General features: G+C 40.9%; 1 long non-coding RNA gene across 1 annotated transcript; it reads left to right on the forward strand.

Annotated features, from left to right (window-relative positions):
* Positions 1–923: 923 nt before the first annotated feature.
* On the forward strand, positions 924–2911 carry LOC113013199 (uncharacterized). Its single transcript, XR_003270798.1, has 4 exons — positions 924–1137; positions 1646–1714; positions 2446–2672; positions 2755–2911. It is a non-coding gene; the product is annotated as an uncharacterized LOC113013199 (long non-coding RNA).
* Positions 2912–19298: the final 16387 nt, after the last annotated feature.

The following is a 19298-nucleotide window of genomic DNA, read 5'->3' on the forward strand; positions in this document are numbered from 1 at the left end:
GGTGATGAAAAAAAGAAATCACTGCTCTGTATGTGGTTTTTAAGTTTTTCTTATTTTTTGAATCGTCAGGTTGAGAACCACCACAGAGTAAATGGAGACGGAGCTAATGATGGCACTCAGACAGATGCTCCGTACTGGGTGTGCAGACGGGGGGAGGTTAGTCAGACTGAAATGGGGTAAATTAAAGCCTCTGAGCATCAGTAATGAGCTGGACACTCAGCGAGCAGTCACTCAAACCACAAACAGTACAAACAAGCACAGTTTCATGTCAGACAGTAAGAGTAAACAGACTTACTCTGAGCTCTGCCGCTGGCATTTAATGTGAAGTTCAGAAAGACTTTCAAACAAGCCTGAGCAATGACTGTGAAAGAGACATAACAGCCTGCTAAATGTTCATCACAAAAACCCATTAATGGTGGCTGTGTACACTAACTGAGCTATTTTGTGGAACAACCACAGGTAGTATATAAAAGATGGTGTCACCTTTTGGGTTTGACTGCACATTTTCAAACCTCAAGCCATTTTTTACCATTAAAAATCCTACATGTGACAACAAAAGAACAAATAAGGTTGAGAGGTCCAGCTCAGTGAGTCCAATCTGTTGAAATGTAGCCTACACTGTAAAACCCAACAGTGCATCTTACTAAAAGAAGTAAGTTGTTCTTACTCAGTTCTGAAAAATAGTTAAAGTAACTTTCATGAAGTGTGTTAGGTAGACCCAAAAGTATACATATGATATAATAACTTTATTGTAATAAGTACACATTATGTTTTTGTAACGTTTTAAGTACTGTTGCTTTAAACTGTTTAAGTTATGCTAATTCATCATCCACAGCCCCGCCCCCAGTGTTTTGCCTGGACTTGTCGGCCATGAGACAGGAGCCTCGTCAAGAGAGTGGAAAGTACAAGATAAAGCTATTTTTATGTTTTTTTGTTAATGCTTACTTCTAGCATACAAAACGTACATTTATCAGACTGCTTTGTTTTAGTTGTACTTCGTTGTAATTTATCAGACTACTTTGTTGTAGTAGCTCGTAACTTAGCTTGCCAGCACACAATTCCCGCCTAGCGCTATATGAAGTCTGCCTTCACAATTTAAAAAATTAACGGTTGGTGGCTTGTTTCAATCAATAGTTGGTAAGTAGTCTAATTTTTGCAAACTGCATGCCACAAAACCTTTGGTAAAATCAGTGTTTAGACTTTTCTGACTCTGACCTTTATCAAGTTCAAATGTAGCCTACTTTTGACACAGTGAAAATAGTAGAAAATTTATTTAGTGTTAATTTTAAGAGTCTAGTGGACAAGTTCGCCTTCACAAATTTTGAATATGATGGTTAGTGGCATTTTAGTCGTGAAATAATTTACCTTTTCAAAGCTGCACTGCACCAAACCTAAACGTTTCTGACTCTGTACTTTCCAAGGGTTAGCCTATTGTGTACTTCACTTGTGTAAAATTGCTTTATTATTTTATAACGTATAGAGTAGTTGACCAACCTGAATTGAAAATGAACTGTAGTGCAAGAATAAATCTTACTGTTTTCCAAGCTTGTGTTATTCAGATTGACTGTTTTTAAGTGAAGTAAAAGTCTAAAAGTAAAAACTGTTCTGCTAGCTTTCTGTCCTCATGGCTTTTGTGTTATTACAGTCTGACGATTGAAGGAGCAGTAGCATGCCAAGAGATCATCCAGCACGGCACTAAAGACAGCCAGTAAAGGTGATTTTAAAACAATTTGGTATCAAAATGTGGAATTGCAAGTTGTGTAGTTTGTCTAGTTTTTCTACTGTCATAAAAGTCATGTTGTTGAAGCATTATCGGCTCAACCATGGTCAGTACTCCACAATTTCACCCTTACCCTGTCTCTACAACACATGCATGTGTACATTTAGTACATTTAATTCATTAAAGATATACATGTCAACAATGCACACTCCCACGCAAAGAAAAGACGGTTCTTATCTAGATTTGAATAATTATGGATTTTGTTGCTCTATGTGTAATTTTAAGCAGCCATTTATTGAAAGCCAAATGTTTATCCATCTGAGGGGGCATTTAAAACAAAAAGAAACTGTCCCATGTCCTTTCAAGAACTGCAATTTTAAAATCAATGTCTATTCAACCTTCAATGCCCACAAATGCAGAGACCACCAAAATTCAACAAGTTACGATGAAGGCATTGTGCAAAGTGTTATAAATGTAGAACAAAAAGATGACATGCAGCTTGATTCAATAGAGTCATCAGATGACAATCAAGTGGCATCCACCAGTGAAATCAGTGGAATTGAGGGTTTAGAAGAGCAGTTGCAATACAATCTGGCTGGATTTTTCTTGAAAATGCAGACCCTTCTCCATGTGTCCCAGAGAGCAACACAGGAGATTATTGAGCATATTGATCAATTGTTTTTGTTATCCTTCTGACCATCTCTCTTTCTTTCATCCTGTCACAGGCTTCCCACCTGACTTCCTACACGACCTGTTTGAAGGTGTTGTTTCAGTGGAGTTGGCACATTGTGTAAAGGTTTGATTTCTAAGAGATATTTTAACTTAGAAGACTTAAACAGAGCAATTCTGCGCTTTCCATACCAACATTCTGACAAAGTTAATCGCCCTCATCCAATAACCTCAAATTTTGCCAGGCGAGGGACCATGGCCAGCACTCTTTCATGAGACACAGGTAAGTACAACTACATATATAACATTTGCTGTTCATATAGTATGCTGTGTTTTGCTTATAATATTTTTGGAATTCTCTTCAGCTCTACTTTGAATTTCATCGGATCACCAATAAGAATCTACCACATGTGTTTTATGCTGCGCTGGATGATTATGCTCCTCAGCTGATTGGACTTTACAAAAAGAGGAAAACTGGACGGGTCGGTGAAAGGATGGAGAAGCTTTTGTTGGCATATGGAAAACAGGTATTTAAAAAATACTAATTATTATTCTGCTTGCTTGGCAGTTGCCATTGTTATGTTTATATATATATATATATATATATATATACACATATATAAAAACATACATATACATATACAAATACATATATAAAAACACGAGACAACATGTTTTTTTTTAACACCCAGCACGCCCCTGCGGGCGGTTTATCCTTCAAGCTCGGGTCCTCTACCAGAGGCCTGGGAGCTTGAGTGTCCTGCGCAGTATCTTAGCTGTTCCCAGGACTGCGCTCTTCTGGACAGAGATCTCTGATGTTATTCCCGGGATCTGCTGGAGCCACTCGTCTAGCTTGGGAGTCACCGCACCTAGTGCTCCGATTACCACAGGGACCACCGTTACCTTCACCCTCCACATCCTCTCGAGCTCTTCTCTGAGCCCTTGGTATTTCTCCAGCTTCTCGTGTTCCTTCTTCCTGATGTTGCTGTCATTCGGAACCGCTACATCGATCACTACGGCCGTCTTCTTCTGTTTGTCTACCACCACTATGTCCGGTTGGTTAGCCACCACCATTTTGTCCGTCTGTATCTGGAAGTCCCACAGGATCTTAGCTCGGTCATTCTCCACCACCCTTGGGGGCGTCTCCCATTTTGACCTCGGGACTTCCAGGTTATACTCAGCACAGATGTTCCTGTGTTCCACTACGCTATCCAGCTGCTATAATGTAATGTAATGTGTGCGTGTTAGTCCCCATAGGGAAACAGTTCCTCTGCATTTAACCCATTCACCCACTGCTTCTGCTACACGGGGAGCAGTGTGTAGGGACGGTACCTTGCTCAGGGGTACCTCAGGGTAGCCAAGGTAGCCTTCCGATCATGGGGCCACCACTCTACCTACTGAGCTATCCCTGCCCAGTATATATGTGTGTGTATGTGTATGTGTATATATATATATATATATATATATATATATATATATATATATATATATATATACATACATATATATATATATATACATTTATTTATTTATTTTTTAGGACAAAAATGACATCTATGCAACTAGAACAGCAGTTCTGGCCGGCCTACCAATGTACCTCAAAGAGGATTCTTCAGAGATTTTCAAAACATGCAAGGTACTTTGGTATTACAATAATTTGCACATTTGAATTTAAAAAAGGTTGAAAGGAGTTTATAAGTCATCTAGACTTGGGTTGAAAGTTGAAGACGTGAAGTTGAATGACTTATAAACTTCTTTCATCCTTGATTTGACTACCTGGATGAATGAAAAATGAACCTTCACTGTCAACTTAAAACATGTTATGATATATAGAATTTGAAAAACTGAAGAAAGGTGCCTGACCATTTGTATTTATGCTTTTAACAGAGATATTACAGATGAATAATTGTGCACTCTGTATTATATCTTAGGGTGAAATTGAGTTCTATGAAGCCACAATTGCTCTGGTTGCTGATGTTGATGAAGAGGAGGTGCCTGGAGGAGTTCCTTTCTCACCACGCCAAGTGTTCATAGAAATTGAAGATCAGGTTGTTATGACTCATCACTCATGGACTGATGCTCTGGTGTGTTTGTTTGGGCTAATCTGAGCTATCCTAAGAAGTGTACTGGCTTTTTTGAGTTCATTCAAGTAGTGTTGCTGAAGCTAGACGATGAGAGAAAGCAACTAAAACCAAAATTGCAGACACTAAAAAATGAGCTTGTGCAGATGATGTTTGTTTTTCACTGGTCACTATATTTGTGCTTTTTCAGTTATCTGTGAATGGCTTCAATAGTTTTATTTGTTCTGGGTAATTAGCTTTCTAAAAGGCAATGTGGAGAAAGCTAAGAATAAGGAGACAATCCATATTTGACGTTTTGTTTGTGATTGAAAAAAATCTTCACATAGTGTGTAATCTTAAGCTTATTTCTAAAAACACATTTTAGTTACATGGAAATCTTTTGCGAGATAACTGATAATTAGTCAATATGTACAGTATACTTTCATGCTTTATTTTTTAATTGTATGATGAGTGCCAGTTCACTTGATTCGAGGTCTGGGCAAAACTGTTGCGAAGCCACAAATACCTTTGAGAATACTTTTTGTTAGTGACATCCTTAGTTCAGCTGTTTTCTATAGTTGCATTGCTGTAGTGCATGCGATTTCATTATTATACTAAATGTTACTTAAAATTGTAATTGTTATGGCTCTAATTGCCTCTAGACTATTGTTTTTTATGTGCACCTATGTATCAGGTCTACATTACTAAATTTGTGTTTTGTACATTTAATCGATTTTCAAAATGCTACAAAAAACATTCAGAATTCCCTAAAAGCGCAAGTTTTAAAATGCCTAATTATTTGTTATTTGATAATGGCTTTAGCAGTCATAGGTTATGACTGAAAGTATGGTTGTATTCATTCTGTATTTTCTCTGCAGTTAAAGTTAATAAAGACTGAATGGAAAGAATAATAGCTTGGTTTTGTGTTAATAGTACTTGAACCATTTGGTGCAATCGGTTTCCCCAATTGGATTAAGTTGTTTAAATACAACTATTTAAGTTAATTTAACTTAATTTGAATATGAGCATGTAACACTTTAAATAATCCATCCATCCATCCATCTTCATCCGCTTTATCCGGGGCCGGGTCGCGGGGGCAGCAGCCTAAGCAAAGAGGCCCAGACCTCCCTCTCCCCAGCCACCTCCTCCAGCTTATCCGGGGGAATACCAAGGCGTTCCCAGGCCAGCCGAGAGATATAATCTCTCCAGCGTGTCCTGGGTCTGCCCCGGGGCCTCCTCCCGGTGGGACATGCCTGGAACACCTCACCCAGGAGGCGCCCAGGGGGCATCCTTGTCAGATGCCCGAACCACCTCAGCTGGCTCCTTTCGATGTGGAGCAGCAGCTGCTCTACTCTGAGCCCCTCCCGGATGGCCGAACTTCTCACCCTATCTCTAAGGGAGAGGCCAGCCACCCTTCGGAGGAAGCTCATTTCCGCCGCTTGTATCCGCGATCTCGTTCTTTCGGTCACTACCCACAGCTCGTGGCCATAGGTGAGGGTAGGGACGTAGATCGACCGGTAAATTGAGAGCTTCGCTTTTACACTCAGCTCCCTCTTCACCACGACGGACCAGTGCAGCGTCCGCATTACTGCAGCTGCAGCCCCAATCCGTCTGTCGATCTCCGGCTCCCTTCTCCCATCACTCGCGAACAGACAAAGAGCGATTCATAAGACCCTTATGAAAAGGACACCGAGGGAACAGTTTACCCTGCCCGGGATAGGGTTACCGGGGCCCCGCCCTGGAGCCAGGCCCGGGGAGGGTGCCCGAGGGCGAGCGTCTGGTGGCCGGGCCTTAGTCCATGGGGCCCGGCCGGGCACAGCCCGAAGAGGAGACATGGGCCCATCCTCCCGCAGGCCCACCACCCGCAGGAGGCGCCATAGGGGTCGGGTGCATTGTGTGCCGGGTGGCGGCCAGGAGCGGAGGCCCTGGCGGACTCACCCCCGGCTGCCAAGACTGGCACTTTAAATAAGTTTGAATAAATACAGCATCTTAGTACAACAAATTTAATGGTTTAAGTTAAAACATACTAAAAACAATGAGTAAATAAACATAATGCATTTGAGTTACATTATCATATTTGCTTTGGGTTCTTGGGACTCTAATAAAGTACTTAAATAACCCACAACTGTTTAAGTTACAAAACTTGAATCAATTGGTGCAATCGGTTTCCCCAAATCATTTGAGTTAACTTAACTTGTCAGGTTTTACAGTGTAGCACTCATCTATTGTTATGAAGGGGGAAACTGTCTGTAGAATTTCAGTTTTTTGGCTCTTCCCCATTGGTTAAATTTTTAAGTCACTTATGCTAAATAGACTCCAATTTGTTCGTGTAAATGGGGAGTCTTCTTCACAGACCAAGATCAAATATGGAGTTCCACAAGGTTCTCTGCTAGGACCAATTCTTTTTATATTATACATGCTTCCTTAAGCCGCATTTGAAGTCATAGTATGCATTTTCATTTCTATCCTGGAACAGCCCCCCATGGAATACCTCTGTCTGTCAATGAAACCAGATAACCATCACACACCCACTGGTTAAATTGCAGGAATGTCTTAAAGGCATAAAGACCTGGATGACCTCTAATTTCCTGCTTCTAAATTGAGAAAAAAACTGAGGTTATTGTACTCTAATCTTGTCTCCGGTAACACTGTGATGAATCTTGGAGTCACTTCAAGCCAACATATGTCCTTCAGTGAGCACATCAAAGAACAATTAGGGGTGCCTTCATACATTTGCATAATATTTCCAACACTAGAAACATCACATCTCAGAGTGATTCTAAAAAACTAGTTCATGTATTAGAACGTCTACTGTCAGAATTCAATATTATCAGTAGGTGTTTTTTATACAGGCGGTTGCCCGGGGCGGCGTCACGGGCATCGGCAAAAAAAAAATTGCTCGTACTCATGCTGCCCCGACATCAGCCGGCGAATATTGGGAATGGCATAGGCACCGATCGGTTTTCTATCGCCCATTTGCTGGGAGTAAGGGCGCCCTCTGTTTGCGAGGTGCGCCTGCTGCTTGCGGCACACGGAGGAGAGGGCGGGGCGAGGGGGGATTCTCTGGCTGGCTGGAGCAGCACCCTAATAACAACAATAATAATAAAACAAAATAAAAACAAACCAACAAACACGAAAACACCAGACATTATGATACAGACTTATAATTTGCACCGATGTTTTTTCGAAATTCTATATACGAAAAGTGAGCGCGAGAACCCTCGGTGCGCCTGCTCGCTGCTGAAGTCAAAGTAAACTTTATTGTCATCTCCGCTACATACAGTCCAGTATATAGAGAGACGAGACGACGAGGCTCCAGTTACAGCAGTGCAAATAAACAAACAATAAATATAAGAAGAGTAAGAAAATAAATATACACTTTAGGACCAGGGGTAAAGGGATCAGTAACAAATTTAAAATTTATAATTTACAGTTTGATGATTTAAAGTCTCACACACAAACCGTCGAAAGGGGAGGAGAACCCTGCTGCTTCCAGATAGAGCACATTTCATTCATAATGTTGTAAATCCAAGCCCATTATCCATTCATGATTTGAATCCTGGGTTGTGTGAAATCCCAGAAATACACCTTAGACAAAGTGAATCTGTGAACTAAGGTGTAGGTCTGTTAGGTTATGTTGTGGTGATCCTCGGGTTTGGGATGGGTGTTCATACTGCAGTCCAAAATTAAAACCAATGGAAGATGGACAAGAAAAGTTCAAAGCCATCGGGAGCTCAGTTTAGAAAAAATAGAAAAGAAGAGGAGGAGAAACGAGCAAAAGATGCAGGTAAGCAGATGTGTCACTTTATAATGGCAGGTCATCCTGAAACAACCAGAATCAGAATACTTTATTACTAAGGAAATAATGTGGATTACAGTTACTCCAAGAAGAAATGGTAAAAAATAGTAACAATAACAGACTAAACTCCAAACAATACATTATGTTACAGATTTTAATATTAATTAGTCATTGTCAGTTGTTGGCTACCCTGATTCTTCCTGTTCTCAATGTATGATGAATTATAATGGCTGTTTGGTAGCTGTTTGCATACAATGCGTACTCTCCCTCTCTTCATATGTGTGTGTGTGTTTCTCTGGCGAAATTCAGTATGGTTCTGACAACAGTTTTATATTAATGTAAAATCTTTAATATGTTTTGTGTGTGTGTGGGTGGGGGGTGGTGGGCGCCCGCCAGAGGGAGTGTTCACCCAGGGCGCCAAAAAGGCTAGGACCGCCACTGAATATTATCATGGATTTCTAAAAGTTCTCTGAAGAGCCTTCAGTTCATCCACATTGCTACAACAAGAGATGTAACAGGGGTTATAAAGAGAGTATATATTTCTCCCTCATTGGCTTCTCTTTGTAACTCTAGAATCAAATTTAAAATCCTTATATACAAGCTCTTGGCTAATCATAAAGACCTCACAAAACCATATCACTGCAATTTTAAGTTCATCTTATCATAGTTCTTGGATGGCAAACACAGCAAAGGCGTTAAAGAAATATTATCTCTGCCAAAAGATATTATCTTATTTTCATAATCTACCAAAACCGAATCCATGTGAGGCTCTAACACTATTTTCAACTTCATATTTGCTCCACGAGTCTCTTCCCTGTCTTTAAAATCTGCTTGAGTTTCACAGCCTGAAGCTGAATAAAATGGCTCCTGTTCACATGAGTGGCTTATTATGATTCCAAATAAAACTGGCTTTTGTGTTTGCCACAAGGCACGGAAAAAAAACTTATTTCATGACTCAATAAAAATATGAAACAGAGGAGCAAACTATCCATAAAACCTGATTAAAACAGCAAAGACGGCCATAAAATGAAAGCTAATTTCTGAGCTAGCAGACAGAATGACTCAGTGTCTTGCTCAAAGTACGTAGAGCAGAACAAATGCTTGTTAAATAGCCTTATCCTGAAACAGCAAACAACATGAAATCTCTTCTTTGAAACCATGAAACTGCAAACATTCTTTTAATTTGTTAAACTCTTGGATGATTCCCACAAGAGGAAGTCATCAGAGCCCTTCCTCGATGAAAATAAAATGCAGGTTCAACGGACTCATGATTTCACCACCAACACCAATTCATAAATGACTTGTCAGGGGTTGGAATACAGATGTCTTTGTTGTTATCTCCAAGTTAAGCCTCAGGCTATAAAATTCTAAACTAAATATTTGACAACTCTTCATTTTTGAGCTTGTTTTGTAGCAGAGATAGATTGATGACTCCCAAAGAGAATTTATACACATACATCTACCTTATCCAGACTTACTCACAGGGCCTTACTATGAACTCCAACCTGCTCAATATAAAATGCCAGCATTTTTTCAATGTTTTGTTGTTTTTTCTAATAAAAGGAAAAGCAATATTAGGCAATACAGATTTACTGTAGAATAGGTAACAAATGTTAAGTTTGGTAGATCATAATAAGCCAGTGGTTCTCAAACGTTTTACATCATTCCCCACATGGCAGGAAGAAATATTTTCACGCCCCATCTAAATCTGTGACTTTATTTAGATAATAAACTCATTCACAATGAATCCTTCAGTAGTTTTCAGACAACTTTCATTTCAAACAACTGCAATATTTGTAATATTTGTCACTAGTCGTCTTCATTAGTCTGCAGCACTTCTTCAAAAAAGCAACAAGTTAAAACAGAATGTGAACATTGCCAAACATGGAAAAATCAAGTTCAGTCTGTTTTATTTAAAAAAAAACAGAAATCCAGAAACTTGCGAACAGAGATGAAAAAGCCTTTGCAATATGACCGGGATACAACCAGATGCCCTCCAACTGAATCTTGCCACCAATTCTAAAGAGAATAATTCCAAACGAACTAATGCACTGATCTGCGTAAACCGACTTGGATGGATTTCAACATGTTGGTAATCTGTCTGCTTTTATTAGTCACACAGCAAACCTTCACCAGTTTGTCTGAGAGTGATTGCAGTCAGTCCAGTTATAATGGAGTGCTGCGTTTCCCTCCTTAATTAGTGGAGTTGGGAGTCCTGAATTGAGTGACTTATTTTATGGTCAGCTCACACTCTTTGTTTGTTATTATGGTATCGTATTTTTTGGACCATAAGGCTCACCGAATTATAAGCGAAACAAAACAGTCAGATAAATCAAACTTTACTCAGTGAACTGTTCTTGCTTCCTCCACTTTCATACCATTGATTCATTAATGTTGAATTCTCTGGCAGCTGCTCTATTCCCATGTTGTTGCAGTATATTAATAACTAACCTCGTATTGTGGATGAATTCTCTCAGTTGTTCTCCTGACTGAAGTTTGGTCCGTGTGTAGCATCCTGACATGCGATTGCATTTGTTCCTAACCATCAGGAACTTTCAGGTTAACTTTTATCGAGTGGAAAAAAAAGTTAGCGTTCATCCTCCAGCTTCACTGTGTTTATGTTGTTATGCTAACATACCTGTAGCTGTGCTGCTAGTGACCACGTAGCACATCATTATATACCAGCTAGCCCAACTTCAGTAACCCTACAAATGTCACTGCTGTTTAGTTTTCTGTCTTCATTTCTGTTGGAAGTGACAGCAGAGCTGTAAATTTTAATTTTCTCAGAAATCTCTCAGTCAGAACATGATATTTTACATTTAGGTGGAAGCTAGGTCAGTAAGCACAACCAGACTTCATACACAAGGTGACCAGAGTATAAGGCGCACTGTCAATTTTTGAGAAGATTTTTGACAGATTTTAAGTGCGCCGTATAGCGCAGAAAATACAGTAGTCTTCTTTCCTTCTTTCTGTTCAATCTTTGGAAGTTCTTGTTTTTGTTATTTTCTTGAACTCCGATAATGTTTTGTTTTTCTTGTTTTTTTTTTTTGGGGGGGGGGGGTTGTGTCCCGTTTGGATCTTTAGCCATCAGAATTGTTGTCTTAAGGCCAAGAAAGATGCCAAGCAGATTTATTTCACCAAGTGGATCATCATGGCCTTGCCATATTGGTCCATTTGATTGACCTTTATTATAATTATGAATTTATTTTATTTTCAGTTGCTACAAACGGGACAGACATGACTGGGGGATAGGACAGGGAGAAAGAATGAAAGAAAGAGAGGGAGAGAAAGAAAACCAAAGGGGAGAAGAGACGGTGAGAAGGGGAGGAAGAAAGGAAAAAAAAATAAACAAAAGACAAAACAAAACACCTGGGTCACCTGTATGGAGAAAAAAAACAGAAGAGAAAGCAAACAACAAAGAGCAACATAGTAAAAAAAAAAACGGCACCATCACAATAAACTAGCTAGCAGTAGATATCAGTAGATACTAAATAATAATCGACATTGTGCAGCATGCAAAATAGACAGCGCACAATGTGCTTTGAGGCAGCAGCCAATAAAGCTGTAGTCCGCGTCTGTGAATACCCGTGTGTACACCTGTGTGCATACCTGTGTGGATCAGCATGCTTGCATTCCAAAGGTTTCTCCATGTAACGATCTGCTAGGGAGTGTGTGGGGGGGCCACAGCCCCGTCCTCCAGGGTATGAAGCAGGTATGGAGGAGATCAAAACTCCAGACATCCAGAGGCCCCCAGAACACAAGAGACCAAGGAAGACCAACAGAGGGGCAGCCACGCCACTGTCCCAGTAAGAGCCGAGGAGAGTCCCAGATGAGGGCTCACTCAGCAGCCGCGGAGCAGAAGCCAGGAGGAGTTGCAGTGACGCACCCGTGAGCTCCGCCGGCAGCCAGCTGTGCCTGAGTGACCGAGCCCCAGGCCGAGAGGCCGGGGGCACCCCACCTCCGAAGTGGCCCGAGCGAACCCCAGGCTCCAGGCCCCGATAAGCGGCCGCCAAGGAGTGAGCCGGTGTGTACCCGGACGCCCACCCTCAGACACAAAGAACCACCAACGCACCGATGTCTGAGGGAGTCCGCCACTGGCAGGGGAAGTGGTGGTGGGTGGAGATAGGCCTCCAAACCTTGGAGGGCCTGAGATGTCCCCAGAGAGGTGGCGTCTGACACCCAACCTGACATATAGACACAAACATACAGGCACACACAGACACAAACATCCATTCCCACCCTCATGCTCTCATATGCACTTACTCCACACTCAACCAACGTGGAGACAGACATAAAGAGACGCTGTACACACGATCACACTCCCCAAGCGTACTCTACAAACCGGGTCTAGCATCTGTGAAAACATAATGATAAATAGAGGTGAGTGCCATTACTGCACACCTTTAACTAATAAAGCTGTCAGAAGCATTTAATCTGAATTAGCAAGAAAGAAAATCAGCATAAAAATGTAAAATGTCAAAAAAATAAAATGATTGGTACCCTTGCCCCTGGAGGGGGGAACTGCACCCAGACCCAGGTGGTGTTACCCTTTTCCCTGCGGTGGGGAGAGGCAGACCGCCCCGACTCCGCAGCAGCAGGGAGGCATCACACTCCAGACCGCAGTCGGACGGCCAACTGCTCCTAGCCCCCCCGCTACAGCAGGCCGCAGAGAACAGTCACCCGAGAGCCAAAAGAGCCCCCAACCGGACATGACCGCTACCCCGGGTTGAGCCCCCCAAGGAAGATGCCTCCGGGGAACCCCCCGACGCCCTAAGCCTGTCCCTACCCCCACACCAATCACAACAGTGAAGACGGGACCAAACAATGACCCCCCCATCCCCACTAGGTGATGGAGCTGATCAAAGGAGCCCAGAGCAATTGATCTGATGTGGTGGCAGAGGCTGTATCAAGACTAATGTAATCTAATAGATAAATTCTATATATGTTAGAATTAAGATTGTTTTTATTTTTCCAGTTCATGAGGACAGTTTTCTTGGCTATGCATAGGGCAGTGAAAACCATATGGGCTACTCCGATAATGTTAAGGATTTCATATGTTGGGTTCCTGTCATCCATAGATTTAAAGACAGTAATAATTAGCACTCATATGGTAAATGGCCTGTATTTATATAGCACTTTACTAGTCCCTAAGGACCCCAAAGCGCTTTACATATCCAGTCATCCACCCACACATATTCACGGCAAGCTACATTGTAGCCACAGTCACCCTGGGGCGCACTGACAGAGGCGAGGCTGCCAGACACTGGCGCCACCGGGCCCTCTGACCACCACCAGTAGGCAACGGGTGAAGTGTCTTGCCCAAGGACACAACGACCGAGACTGCCGGGGCTCGAACTGGAAACCTTCCGATTACAAGGTGAACTCCCAACTCTTGAGCCACGATCGCCCCTTATATACACTTTCCAAAGTAATTTAATCAGAACCAGAATCAGAAAGGGTTTTATTGCCAAATGTTGAGCAGGTTTACAACATTAGGAAATTGCTGCGGTGCTTCAGTGCAAACATACTGTCATAAAAATATAAAAATAAGAATAAGAATTAAAAGTGCTAAGTGGATAGATATATACATGATATATACATGAGTGCAGGTGGTAAGACCATCAGGTAAGGCAAATACTAAATATTAAATAGTCATTTAGTAAAACACTATTTTCCAGGTTGATTTCTCTTCTATTTTATTTCAAATGTGCTCTTGGCTATGGAGCAAAGGCAAGAACACATCTGAAATAAAATATTTAACAGTACTTTTAGTCTGATGTCTACTGTTCTTGAGTTCTTCCAGAGGTTTTAGAAAAGACATTTGAAGATGTTTACTTTACTTTTCATGGTGTCTCCGTATTATGTGCTGTTTTAACCTAAGCAGTCATATCAACACAGGCGTCATATTCATCATTAAATAGCTACTTTCTTAACAAGTTATTGGAGACTCGTTAAGAAATGTTCTAGGAAATAACTTGACTGTAACAGAAAGAAAAACATTTTTTGTGAACAACTGAACTGTGGAAACTCTGGCAAAAGAAACACCGGTGTGGTTGAGGGATAAAAAAAAAAGTTCTCTATATGCACTTCAAGTTATCTTTTTCACAAAGGCACAAGCGTCTGCTGTTTGTAGCTTTGTGTCTGTCACAAACACCTTCATCTATTGTTGCCATCAAAGCTTTCCAGTGTCAAAGGAAATGCTATTCTGCACTAAACCTGACATTCAGGAGCTGCAGATATTACAGCTGAACTCCTGTGAAGCAGGAATCCACTGCAAACATTCTCATTCCTGTGGTGTAAAATAATCCGTAAGTGTTATTGAAAATCAGCTGGGATCACACATAACAGGTGCTGTCACTTCCAACTTGCATAGTGTATTTTAATCCATGCTAAGTATTTTTCTGGTCCTAAACCTGACAAAGTATTTTTAGAGCCTAAACTTACAATCAGACTTCTTAATTTGCAGTAAAAATGTTATTATACAGCATCCAAATATATTCAGGTTGTTTGATGAGTCTTATGAATCTTTGCATATATTAAAAGCTCTAACATCTTGGAAGCTTTTGCAACACTTCAAATAGAGGAAATTAACAGCTGGAAATAAAAGAGAGTGTCAGCCAACAAAGCAACAACAGATGTCAGTAAACAGTGAACAGCAGATACAGACGTCAGGATGATGCAGTGAAAAGCCGACAGAACTAAAACATCAAACTCATAAAAACAGCAAGAAAGGAAATCTTAAAGATTAAAAGTAGTTTAACTGAGATTAAACGAAAATAACATTTAGTTACAAGATGATACACCAACAAGGACACGGAGAAAGAAAGTTTTAAAAAAGGAGGCAGAAAGGTAATACTGAAGGAGAAAAAGGGGGTAGAGAAGCAATGTATAGAAAAGGAAACAATGAAGTGAGGAAGGAAACAAAGAGGCAGGAAATGAAACAAGGAGGTAAAGATTCAAATAAGGAGTTAGGGAAACAAAAGGGTACGTAAAGATGCAAAATAGGAGATAGAGAAGATAAAAAGGACGTAGAACAGTGAATGGTGGTTAAGAAAACAAGGCAATAGAGAAGATAAGGGGCCTGTTCTTCGTACGTCGCTTACTACATCCAAGATCAAATCATCGCGCTAACCGTGAGCTCGCTAATCCGGTTCCCCGAACACGCCTGCTGTTGACGATTAGTACAGCTGGACGCAGTAATGTGACATCACTGGGTGTCGTAAAAGGGGCTACGCATCGATAGTAGAAACATTGATCGGCAACCCGCTGATTGGTCGGCGAAAATGTCGAAGGGGCGTGCTTGGTATTTTCCGGCAGCAGAGCAAGAACTCATGAGTGCGGGATTTCAGGAGTTTCAGAGTTTAATTAAAACGCAAGAGAACACTGCAAAGGCTGCAAAAGCAAGGAGAGAGGGCTGGCAGAAAGTTGCTGACAAATCAAACTCGTAGGTAATTTAATAATAATACTAATAATAATGGATTGGGTTCATATAGCGCTTTCCAAGGCACCCAAAGCGCTTTACGATACCACTATTCATTCACTCCCACATTCACACACTGGTGGAGGCAGCTACGGTTGTAGCCAGGCTGCCATATCGCGCCATCGGCCCCTCTGGCCAACACCAGTAGGCGGTAGGGTAGATCTATCATATGACACTATATTGTCCAATATCATATGGCATTATATTATATTATAATATGTTATATTATATCCCCTTTCACATTAGAGCCACAACAGGACCCACAAGAACATGGGAACAAGTAAAAGTGGAATACAGGAGTATTCTACAGAATGGTAATATTTATCTCTTAGATTGCTTTGCGTCTCTTGGCAAGGTAATACTGGCCTGTAATACTCTGTTAGTTTGTTCATAACAGCAACCAAGAAAAGGGCAGAGGAAAAAAAGACAGGTGGTGGTCCTGCACCCCCTCGTCAACAAGTTGGTTAAGTAAATAATACCCTCACGGGAATATCGATATCTCTCTATGAGCACACTGTCGCGCTGAGCTAAAGGATCCTGTCTGTCCCGCAATATACGCTGAATTCTGAGGACTCTCCTTATCAATCTTGCACCTTCCGATTACACGAAGTAATTTACAATTACTACTCTGAAATATGAATTACATCTGTAATAATCACATACATGTAATAGAATGTTAATAGTTCATTTCCCTTTTTTAGGAAATGACCTGTATGTATCTGTGTGAAATCAATAAAAGGATCAGGTGCTGCATTATCTTTAGTTACATTGATGTTATTTATTTATGGTGAAACAGTGGTGGAATATCGCTGTTGCTTTCGTATAAATGAAGCGGACATACCTGCGTGGCCGCGATCTAATCCTGTTTACATAAAGTAAACCTGCTCCCGAGCAGGTTTACGCTTACGGCTCTGTTGCTATGACAGCAAGTCCCGGATGAGCTTCGGGGAACAGAACGATCCGGGATCACGCGAAATCGTCAACAATCTAATCCAGCTAACTTACTTAGCGAGGTACGAAGAACAGGCCCCAGAAGTAAGCAAATAAGTAAACAAGGGGTTAGAGAAGCAAAAAATGAGGAAGAAGAGGAAACAAGAAAAATAAGAAAACATACATTTAGCTAAGAAAATGTGAGAAGGAAACAAGGGGATGGTGAAGGGAACCGGGAAATGTCAAACTATGCTTGAAAGATGAACATTAAATGAGGACACAGCAGCAGGGCTATTCTTATGCAGCTTCACTGTTTGACTCCTGCAGGACATTTGTGAAGAAAGTGGTTGTTTCGCTTGCCCACTGTGAGGAGATGCGTCACAGACAGCCGAACAGGTGAAACAGGGCCAACACAGAGAGACAAATGAAGAAAGAGCAGACAGAAATGTAAGAGGAAAAGAAAACAAGTATGTGATATGTGACAGCGCAGTGGAACAAATGGAAAAATGAGAGCCAACAAAGAAGGAAAACAACAGTTTCAAATTGACAGATGGAAAAAAAGATAAAGCACAGACAGATGTGTCCTCAGTCGTGCACAGAAATGTCTGCAGCGCTGCAGCATTTATTAGCTCTGAAAATTTGGAGCAGACATTTATTCAGACACAAGCTCCATCTAAGCCCAGAGACACGAAAATTGGCTCTCACACACTTCTGCTGGTGCCTTTTTATATTTTGTAAGGCCCCTTAGTGATCCTAACCTCACTATGACACACTTTACAGCTATTTAAAGAGGAGGGCAGGATCCTAACATTTTATTACATTTGAGAAATATCTTAATTTGCAGGAAAGAAAAAAGTTGTTGCTTTCTAACAAATCACATCTGCTCAGATTCCAGATCTATCAGTGAGTCTTATTTTTCAACAGTGTACTCTTCATTTTAAAGAGGTAGCAGATACTTAAACCGAGCATCAGCCTTGGAGGCTTAGAAGCAAAGCCAATGCTTAAACGCCAACAACTGCAGTTCCTCTAATGTCCACTTGGGGCTCCAAAACGAGTCATTTCCCATAAACTCACATCATTAAAATGTCAGTGTTTACAGCAGTAATAAACGTCCTGCTATCAAACGAAATGGTTGCGGTCTTTATGGATAGTTTCCTTCTTCATAACAGCTGTACAGGGTTATTCTTTTAGATTTTATCAGGGCTGAGGAGTGGATATGCAGATGCTTTAATTGGTTGCACTTCATGCAGTTATCTAACAAAGATACAGCTTGCTGTGTGGTTAATTGTAGTTGACCACCCAAGTCCTTCGTGCTCCAGCTTTTGGTGAATAGATTTGCAGTGTTTCATTCCTGATGAAGCCCTAATCTCCTTTCCCTGCTCAAAACCGGTAGGAGATTAAAAAACCTGAATGAATGTTGATGTTGCTTCCACATAGAATACAGGAGGATACAGTTGGAGTTCAGATCAGATTATTGCAATGAAGGAATGAGACCCAACTGTCTTTGTTGCCGTTTTTTATTTAACAGCAACTAATCTGGTCAGTTCACTGTAGTGAACAGACATCAGAACAACATCTTCTTCTTTGAGCCTTTCTGATTTCTGAGCTTCCTGCTTGAAAATGTAATGCCCAAATTTAATTGATTATTTCTCTGCAATTACAAACTCTGTCCTTACAATCTTGGTATCAAAATAAAGCTAAAACTTGGGAAATTTCATCAAAGATGTAAATATTGAAGCAGATATTACTGTGTCAAAGTTACTGAGATTGGAACACAGAAAAAGTAAGTAGATTTTATCCTCGTCTAATTTTATTTTTAATTTTTAGCATATAACCCTTTTAAAAATATGCCTCAGATCACATTTCATTCCAGAAATTCAGTAACTAACATATGAACATCATCTGTGCAAAGATTTATGTTTCTAAAGTGAAACAGTGAAAAATTACAGCCCTGTCAATACATGAATATCCAGACGTTGTACAAATATGTCCAATTTTGGCACACAATTGGACACCATGCCAGTTGAATTTTTTAGGTATTAAAGAGGATAAATTAATAAATTTTATTAACAGGCCTAAAAATGCTTTTTTTTAAAGTATATTTTTGAAGAATTAACCACACATTTACATGGTAATGGCCCTTTTCTGCCGTGCGCATGGAGCGTTTGATTGGCCTCTGGCCCTTTAAACTCCAAGGGGCTGTAACTTTGTTTTTTTTTTGGTCAATTTGCGTGATTGACACCTCTTTTTAATCGTTTGAGCCAATAGATTCACAGTAACAATGCCACGTTCACGTCATTTCAACCAATCAGACGTTGTAATGCCAAAAACCCACGTGGGCCCATATTTACTGCATGTGGCGTCTGTCCAGTCACGTGTCTGTAGGCGGGTCTAAAATGGAGGTTGTTGACGGAAAACGGCTCTGATGTGGCTAGGTAGGCATGGTAACTACTGATAATCACGTGGCTACCGGCTACCGGCGAAAATAACGGAAGGAATCGGGAAGCCAATTTCTGTCTTAGCGCATTTGCGCCGCTGTGTGTTTTTGTGGTCTTCTTTTGCGGCTCATTCACTGAATTTTGGTCAGAGTGTGGTGAAACTTGGTGTGTGGAGTCAGTAATAGCTCTGGAAGCTAACCAG

Source organism: Astatotilapia calliptera, chromosome 3 (assembly GCF_900246225.1).
Source record: "Astatotilapia calliptera chromosome 3, fAstCal1.2, whole genome shotgun sequence".
Classification (NCBI taxonomy): domain Eukaryota; kingdom Metazoa; phylum Chordata; class Actinopteri; order Cichliformes; family Cichlidae; genus Astatotilapia; species Astatotilapia calliptera.